Source organism: Chiloscyllium punctatum, chromosome 4 (assembly GCF_047496795.1).
Source record: "Chiloscyllium punctatum isolate Juve2018m chromosome 4, sChiPun1.3, whole genome shotgun sequence".
NCBI classification, from domain to species: domain Eukaryota; kingdom Metazoa; phylum Chordata; class Chondrichthyes; order Orectolobiformes; family Hemiscylliidae; genus Chiloscyllium; species Chiloscyllium punctatum.
In genome coordinates this window covers 103,824,612-103,834,900 of record NC_092742.1, presented here as the reverse complement: position 1 = coordinate 103,834,900, position 10,289 = coordinate 103,824,612, and positions in this window count along the sequence as shown.

Sequence of the window (10,289 nt, the reverse complement as noted above, 5' to 3'; positions counted from 1 at the left end):
CCCGACCAGACCCACCACCACCATCTACTCCACCGTCCTCACCATCACTACCTCCATCACCAACACCATGTTCCCCACCCCGACCAACCCCACCACCACCATCTACTCCACCGTCCCCACCATCACTACCTCCATCACCAACACCATGTTCCCCATCCCGACCAGACCCACCACCACCATCTACTCCACCGTCCTCACGATCACTACCCCCATCACCAACACCATGTTCCCCATCCCGACCAGACCCACCACCACCATCTACTCCACCGTCCTCACGATCACTACCCCCATCACCAACACCATGTTCCCCATCCCGACCAACCCCACCACCACCATCTACTCCACCGTCCCCACCATCACTACCCCCATCACCAACACCATGTTCCCCACCCCGACCAGACCCACCACCACCATCTACTCCACCGTCCCCACCATCACTACCCCCATCACCAACACCATCATCCCCATCCCGACCAACCCCACCACCACCATCTACTCCACCGTCCCCACCATCACTACCCCCATCACCAACACCATCATCCCCATCCCGACCAGACCCACCACCATCTACTCCACCGTCCCCACCATCCCTACCCCCATCACCAACACCATCATCCCCATCCCGACCAACCCCACCACCACCATCTACTCCACCGTCCCCACCATCACTACCCCCATCACCAACACCATGTTCCCCACCCCGACCAGACCCACCACCACCATCTACTCCACCGTCTACACCATCACTACCCCCATCACCAACACCATGTTCCCCACCTCGACCAACCCCACCACCACCATCCACTCCACCGTCCCCACCATCACTACCCCCATCACCAACACCATGTTCCCCACCCCGACCAGACCCACCACCACCATCTACTCCACCGTCTACACCATCACTACCCCCATCACCAACACCATGTTCCCCATCCCGACCAGACCCACCACCACCATCTACTCCACCGTCTACACCATCACTACCTCCATCACCAACACCATGTTCCCCACCCCGACCAACCCCACCACCACCATCTACTCCACCGTCCCCACCATCACTACCTCCATCACCAACACCATGTTCCCCATCCCGACCAGACCCACCACCACCATCTACTCCACCGTCTACACCATCACTACCCCCATCACCAACACCATGTTCCCCACCCCGACCAGACCCACCACCACCATCTACTCCACCGTCCCCACCATCACTACCTCCATCACCAACACCATGTTCCCCACCCCGACCAGACCCACCACCACCATCTACTCCACCGTCCCCACCATCACTACCCCCATCACCAACACCATGTTCCCCACCCCGACCAACCCCACCACCACCATCTACTCCACCGTCCCCACCATCACTACCTCCATCACCAACACCATGTTCCCCACCCCGACCAGCCCCACCACCATCTACTCCACCGTCCCCACCATCACTACCTCCATCACCAACACCATGTTCCCCACCCCGACCAGCCCCACCACCACCATCTACTCCACCGTCCCCACCATCACTACCTCCATCACCAACACCATGTTCCCCACCCCGACCAACCCCACCACCACCATCTACTCCACCGTCTACACCATCACTACCTCCATCACCAACACCATGTTCCCCACCCCGACCAACCCCACCACCACCATCTACTCCACCGTCCCCACCATCACTACCTCCATCACCAACACCATGTTCCCCATCCCGACCAGACCCACCACCACCATCTACTCCACCGTCTACACCATCACTACCCCCATCACCAACACCATGTTCCCCACCCCGACCAGACCCACCACCACCATCTACTCCACCGTCCCCACCATCACTACCTCCATCACCAACACCATGTTCCCCACCCCGACCAGACCCACCACCACCATCTACTCCACCGTCCCCACCATCACTACCCCCATCACCAACACCATGTTCCCCACCCCGACCAACCCCACCACCACCATCTACTCCACCGTCCCCACCATCACTACCTCCATCACCAACACCATGTTCCCCACCCCGACCAGCCCCACCACCATCTACTCCACCGTCCCCACCATCACTACCTCCATCACCAACACCATGTTCCCCACCCCGACCAGCCCCACCACCACCATCTACTCCACCGTCCCCACCATCACTACCTCCATCACCAACACCATGTTCCCCACCCCGACCAACCCCACCACCACCATCTACTCCACCGTCCCCACCATCACTACCCCCATCACCAACACCATGTTCCCCACCCTGACCAACCCCACCACCACCATCTACTCCACCGTCCCCACCATCACTACCTCGTTGCAGAATAGAGGGACCATTCCAGACAGAGAGTAGAAGCCCGGCTGCCTGGCAGAAAGCAGAGAGTGGGTATGAGAGGGTCCTTCTCAGGATGGCAGCCGGTGACAAACGCCCACGACTTTTCACTCGATGCCTGTTGGAATTTTTTGAAGAGGTAACAAGTAGGTTAGACCAGGGGAAACCAGTGGATGTGGTCTATCTGGACTTTCAAAAGGCCTTTGATAAGGTGCCACACGGGAGACTGCTGAGCAAGGTGAGGGCCCATGGTGTTCGAGGTGAGCTGCTGGGATGGATTGAGGATTGGCTGTCTGACAGAAGGCAGAGAGTTGGGATAAAAGGTTCTTTTTCAGAATGGCAGCCGGTGACGAGCGGTGTCCCGCAGGGTTCAGTGCTGGGGCCACAGCTGTTCGCATTATATATTAATGATTTGGATGAGGGAACCGGGGGCATTCTAGCGAAGTTTGCCGATGATACGAAGTTAGGTGGACAGGCAGGTAGTACTGAGGAAGTGGGGAGGCTACAGAAGGATCTAGACAGGTTGGGAGAGTGGTCCAGGAAATGGCTGATGGAATTTAACGTGAGCAAGTGTGAGGTCTTGCACTTTGGCAAAAAGAATAAAAGCACAGACTACTTTCTAAATGGTGAGAAACTTAATAAAGCCAAAGCACAAAGGGATCTGGGAGTGCTAGTCGAGGATTCTCTAAAGGTAAACATGCAGGTTGAGTCTGTGATTAAGAAAGCGAATGCAATGTTGTCTCTTATCTCAAGAGGGTTGGAATATAAAAGCAGAGATGTACTACTAAGACTTTATAAAGCTCTGGTTAGGCCCCATTTGGAGTACTGTGTCCAGTTTTGGTCCCCACACCTCAGGAAGGACATACTGGCACTGGAACGTGTCCAGCGGAGATTCACACGGATGATCCCTGGAATGACAGGTCTAGCATATGAGGAACGGCTGAGGATACTGGGATTGTATTCGTTGGAGTTTAGAAGATTAAGGGGAGATCTAATAGAGACGTACAAAATAATACATGGCTTTGAAAAGGTGGATGCTAGAAAATTGTTTCTGTTAGGTGAGGAGACTAGGACCCGTGGACACAGCCTTAGAATTAGAGGGGGTCATTTCAGAACGGAAATGCGGAGACATTTCTTCAGCCAGAGAGTGGTGGGCCTGTGGAATTCATTGCCACGGAGTGCAGTGGACGCAGGGACGCTAAATGTCTTCAAGGCCGAGATTGATAGGTTCTTGTTGTCTAGAGGAATTAAGGGCTACGGGGAGAACGCTGGCAAGTGGAGCTGAAATGCGCATCAGCCATGATTGAATGGCGGAGTGGACTCGATGGGCCGAATGGCCTTACTTCCACTCCTATGTCTTAAGGTCTTATGGCCTTAAATATCAAGAAGAAGGAACTGAGGGCATTCTGGCTAAGTTTGCAAATGAAGCAAAGATAGGTTCGTGGGGCAGGTATCGTTGAGGAGGTGAGGAGGCTGCAGGGGGATTTGGACAGGTTAGCAGAGGGGGCAAAGAAGTGGCAGATGAAATGCAAAGGCAAGGTTTGAGGTCATTCACTTTTGTCAGAACAATCGAGGCACGGACTTTTTTTCTAAATGGGGAGAAAATTTCAGAAATCTGAATTACAAAGGAGCCCTCGTCCAGGTTTCTGTTCAGGTGAGTTTGTAGGTTGAGTTGGTCGTTAGGAAGGCAAATACAATGTTGTCATTCATCTCAAGAGGACTAGAATATAAAAGCGGGGATATACGTCTGAGGATCTATCAGCAATTTTGGGCCCCATACCTCAGGAAGGCTGTATTGACCCTGGGGTGGGCCAAGAGGAGGTTCACGAGAATGAATGAGGAATGTGTGAGGACCCCTGGGACTATACGCGGTGGAGTGGATTGGATTGAAACTTTCAGGATACTGACGACCTGGATAGAGTGGATGTTGGGAAGATGTTTCCAGCATCTGCAGTCTTCCTGTCTCTAAGGTGTTTCCGTTGGCAGGAGAGACGGGGGTCCGACGGCACAGCCTTCGCCCCTTTAGAACGAAGCTAAGGAGAGCGCCTTCAGCCAGAGAGTGGAACTCTGTGGAACTCATTGCCTTTGAGGGCCGTGGCGGCCAGGTCATTGAGTGTCTTTGAAACCGAGATAGATAAGTTATTGATTGTCGAGGGGATCAAAGGTTACGGGAAAATGGGGTTGAAAGCTTCTGAATAGCAAAGCAGACATGATGCGCTGAATGACTTGTGGTCTTCGGGGTTTGTGTGGTGGAGGGGGGGGGGGGGAGGGAAGGGGTTGGATGAGGCAGTAACCTGGGGCCCTCCAGCGGTGACACTGGAGGAGGCCATTGGTACTGGGTGGCGGGGTGGGGGGGACTCTCTCTGGATTAGGGCTACCACAGGACAGGAAAAGGCTCCCCTTCCCCTCCCCAGGGAAGCCTGAGGTAGGTCCCAGCAGGAGAAAGTGAGGACGGCAGATCCTGGAGATCGGAGCTGAAAAAGGTGTTGCTGGAAAAGCGCAGCAGGGTCAGGCAGCATCCAAGGAGCAGGAGAATCGACGTTTCGGGCATCAGCCCTTCTTCAGGAATGAGGAGGGTGTGTCAAGCGGGCTAAGATAAAAGGTAGGGAGGAGGGACTTGGGGGAGGGGCGTTGGGAATGTGATCGGTGGGAGGAGATTAAGTTGAGGATGATAGGAATGAGTGTGGATGGGGGGGGCGGAGAGGTCAGGAAGAAGATTGCATCCAAATTTTAAATATTTTAAATGCTGTAATTGTACCAGCCTCCACCACTTCCTCTGGCAGCACGTTCCACACACGCACCACCCTCTGTGGGAAAACATTGCCCCTCAGGTCTCTTTTAAATCTTTCCCCTCTCACCTTAAACCTATGCCCTCTAGTTCTGGATTCCCTAACCGTGGTCAAAAGACCTTGGCTATTCGCCCTGTCCACGCCCCTCATTATTTTATAAATCTCTATAAAGTCACTCCTCAGCTTCACGGATATTTTAAACATCTCCATCTGAAGTGGAGTCTCGCTGGCTGGTTGCCTCTGCGTTTGCGCAGAATCCTGCCTGATGTCCTCTCCTAAACCCGGGAATTCTGTGCCAGCCTCGCTCTCTCTCTCTCTCTCTCTCTCTCTCTATCTCTCTCCGCCGAAGCACAAATCCGGGACTTGGTCTGCCTCATTTCCACCGGATCTAGCAAGGCTCCCTTCCTAGCAACACCTCGAAGATCCCAGTGAAGGGATTTGTCTAAAGGCCGCTGCAGAAATCCCTCCCATTCCTTCCCCTTCCCCCCACCCCCCCCAAGTCAGGTCCCAGTCTGGGAAACCTCCTCGATGTCACCGCTGTAATGGTCCTGCAGATGTGACCTCCTCTCTGTGCTTTGGAAGCTTATAGATATGGAGCCCATAGTGCGCACCATACCTTTGGCTTCTCGACCAAGCGGCTGTGCACTCTTAAAACTCGCCCCTCTTTCCAATGCGAGAACCTCCACCCGAATTAGTAGTGACACCTAACTTCCTTTCTTATCTGTTTATTGGGCACATTTCATGCTTAAATATTTAGCACCCAGTCCTCTCCATTTTTAAGTCACGTTTCCCAACCATTTCACAAGCAGAGAGCCAGGCGATAGAAATGTCCACTCCTTTTGTTCGGATTCCAAGCTCTTCCCTGAGGGTAGTTCCGAATAAATCCCTGACTTTTGCAGATGGGTGACGCCACCATAACATCATCCATCCCTGAGTGGCACAGTTGTCTACGAGCCCTGTGTGCTGTCGCATAGACGGCTGGAGAATTGCAGGAGAAGGTGAGGACTGCAGATGCTGCAGAGCAGAGTCGAGAGTGTGGTGCTGGAAAAGCACAGCAGGTCAGGCAGCCCCCGAGGAGCAGGAGAATCAATGTTTCGGGCATATGCCGTTCATCAGGAATCGCAGTGAGGTTGAAAAAGTGTGTGCCTGGTATACAGGGGTGTAAGGTTCAACACTGAGAAATCCTCCAGGAGATAGAAGGTTTTTGGCTGTCTATAGTCTGGGTCCTCGACAGGTTAAACTGATTTGATCTTCACTAAACTGGGCATTTCACACCACCAGCTGTCCCCAATCCCAAAAGGACACATTCGACAAAGATTTGGGAACAATTTACAAAATATCTTGTGACGCTTGAGACCCGACTAGTATGAAGCAAAAATCACAAACTGGTGGCTATGTACACACACACACATTCACACACACACACACACACACATACATACTCTCAGACACACACACCTCATATACACACCCACAGACACGCACCCCTCCATACACACTCACTGACACACTCACCTCACAGACACACACACACCTCACCTACACACTCACAGACGCGCACACCTTACATACGCACACACAGACACGCATACCTCAAAGACACACACTCACAGACACGCACACCTCACCTATAGATACACACACCCTCATAGACACACTCACAGACACGCCCATCTCACCTATAGACACACACACCCTCATAGACACACTCACAGACACGCCCATCTCACCTATAGACACACACACCCTCATAGACACACTCACAGACACGCACACCTCACCTAAAGACACACACACCCTCACAGACACACTCACAGACACGCACACCTCACCTATAGACACACACACCCTCATAGACACACTCACAGACACGCACACCTCACCTATAGACACACACACCCTCATAGACACACTCACAGACACGCACACCTCACCTATAGACACACACACCCTCATAGACACACTCACAGACACGCACACCTCACCTATAGACACACATACCCTCACAGACACACTCACAGACACGCCCATCTCACCTATAGACACACACCCCCTCATAGACACACTCACAGACACGCACACCTCACCTAAAGACACACACACCCTCACAGACACACTCACAGACACGCACACCTCACCTATAGACACACACACCCTCATAGACACACTCACAGACACGCACACCTCACCTAAAGACACACACACCCTCACAGACACACAGACACGCACACCTCACCTATAGACACACACACCCTCATAGACACACTCACAGACACGCCCATCTCACCTATAGACACACACACCCTCATAGACACACTCACAGACACGCCCATCTCACCTATAGACACACACACCCTCATAGACACACTCACAGACACGCACACCTCACCTAAAGACACACACACCCTCACAGACACACTCACAGACACGCACACCTCACCTATAGACACACACACCCTCATAGACACACTCACAGACACGCACACCTCACCTATAGACACACACACCCTCATAGACACACTCACAGACACGCACACCTCACCTATAGACACACACACCCTCATAGACACACTCACAGACACGCACACCTCACCTATAGACACACATACCCTCACAGACACGCACACCTCACAGACAGACACCCCTCACATACACACTCACAGACACGCCCACCTCACAGACACACTCACAGACACACACCTCACAGACACACACACCTCACAGACACGCACACCTCACCTACACACTCACAGACACACACACACATCACAGACACACTGACAGACAAACGCATCTCACACAGACGCTCATCTCACACATACTCAGACACATACACGCACAGACACACACACCCAGACACAGACACACCTCTCACACACAGACACACGCACACACTGGTGCTCATTCCAACATGCTACTCTCGGTAGATGCTCAATGGCAGCAGAAGAGTTGAGAAGGCACCCTTAACCAGCTTCCTTGATGGTATTGACAAGTCTCTTTGCATATGGGGAGGTGGTGGTGTGGTGGTAATGTTACTGGACTAGTCAGCCCAAGGCTTCAGCGCATGCTGGAGGAATCCACATTGAGTAAAGTGGAATTGAATCTGGAATTGAAATCTAGTCTCAGTCATTGTTATTGGGATTGTATTATAGACCCCCTAATAGTCAGAGGGAAATTGAGAAACAAACTTGTAAGGAGATCTCAGCTATCTGTAAGAATAATAGGGTAGTTATGGTTGGGGATTTTAACTTTCCAAACATCGACTGGGACTGCCATAGTGTTAAAGGTTTAGATGGAGAGGAATTTCTTAAGTGTATACAAGAGAATTTTCTGATTCCGTATGTGGATGTACCTACGAGAGAAGGTGCAAACCTTGACCTACTCTTGGGAAATAAGGCAGGGCAGGTGACTGAGGTGTCAGTGGGGGAGGACATTGGGACCAGTGACCATAATTCTATTAGATTTAAAATAGTGTTGAAAAAGGATAGACCAGATCTAAAAGTTGAAGTTCTAAATTGGAGAAAGGCCAATTTTGACGGTATTAGGCAAGAACTTTCGAAAGTTGATTGGGGGCGGATGTTCGCAGGTAAAGGGACGGCTGGAAAATGGGAAGCCTTCAGAAATGAGATAACAAGAATCCAGAGAAAGTATATTCCCGTCAGGGTGAAAGGGAAGGCTGGTAGGTATAGGGAATGCTGGATGACTAAAGAAATTGAGGGTTTGGTTCAGAAAAAAAAGGAAGCATATGTCAGGTATAGACAGGATAGATCGAGTGAATCCTTAGAAGAATATAAAGGCAGTAGGAGTATACTTAAGAGGGAAATCAGGAGGGCAAAACGGGGACATGGGATAGTTTTGGTAAATAGAATTAAGGAGAATCCAAAGAGTTTTTACAGATACATTAAGGACAAAAGGGCAACTAGGGAGAGAATAGGGCCCCTCAAAGATCAGCAAGGCGGCCTTTGTGTGGAGCCACAGAAAATGGGGGAGATACTAAATGAATATTTTGCATCAGTATTTATTGTGGAAAAGGATATGGAAGATATAGACTGTAGGGAAATAGATGGTGACATCTTGCAAAATGTCCAGATTACAGAAGAGGAAGTGCTGGATGTCTTGAAACGGTTAAAGGTGGATAAATCCCCAGGACCTGATCAGGTATACCCGAGAACTCTGTGGGAAACTAGAGAAGTGATTGCTGGGCCTCTTGCTGAGATATTTGTATCATCGATAGTCACAGGTGAGGTGGCGGAAGACTGGAGGTTGGCAAAAGTGGTGCCACTGTTTAAGAAGGGTGGTAAAGACAAGCCAGGGAACTATAGACCGGTGAGCCTGACCTTGGCGGTGGGCAAGTTGTTGGAGGGAATCCTGAGGGACAGGACGTACATGTATTTGGAAAGGCAAGGACTGATTCGGTATAGTCAACATGGCTTTGCGCGTGGGAAATCATGTCTCACAAACTTGATTGAGTTTTTTGAAGAAGTAACAAAGAGGATTAATGAGGGCAGAGCAGTAGATGTGATCTATGTGGACTTCAGTAAGGCACTCGACAAGGTTCCCCATGGGAGACTGATTAGCAAGGTTAGATCTCATGGAGTACAGGGAGAACTAGCCATTTGGATACAGAACTGGCTCAAAGGTAGAAGACAGAGGGTGGTGGTGGAGGGTTGTTTTTCAGACTGGAGGCCTGTGACCAGTGGAGTGCCACAAGGATCGGTGCTGGGCCCTCTAATTTTTGAAATTTACATAAATTATTGGGATGCGAGCATAAGAGGTACAGTTAGTAAGTTTGCAGATGACACCAAAATTGAAGGTGTAGTGGACAACGAAGAGGGTTACCTCAGATTACAACAGGATCTGGACCAGATGGGCCAATGGGCTGAGAAGTGGCAGATGGAGTTTAATTCAGACAAATGCGAGGTGCTGCATTTTGGGAAAGCAAATCTTAGCAGGACTTATACACTTAATGGTCTGGTCCTCGGGAGTGTTGCTGAACAAAGAGACCTTACAGTGCAGGTTCATAGCTCCTAGAAAGTGGAGTCACAGGTAGACAGGATAGTGAAGAAGGCATTTGGTATGCTTTCCTTTATTGGTCAGAGTATTGAGTACAGGAGTTGGGAGGTCATGTTGCAGCTGTAAGGACATTGGTTAAGCCACTGTTGAATATTGTGTGTAAT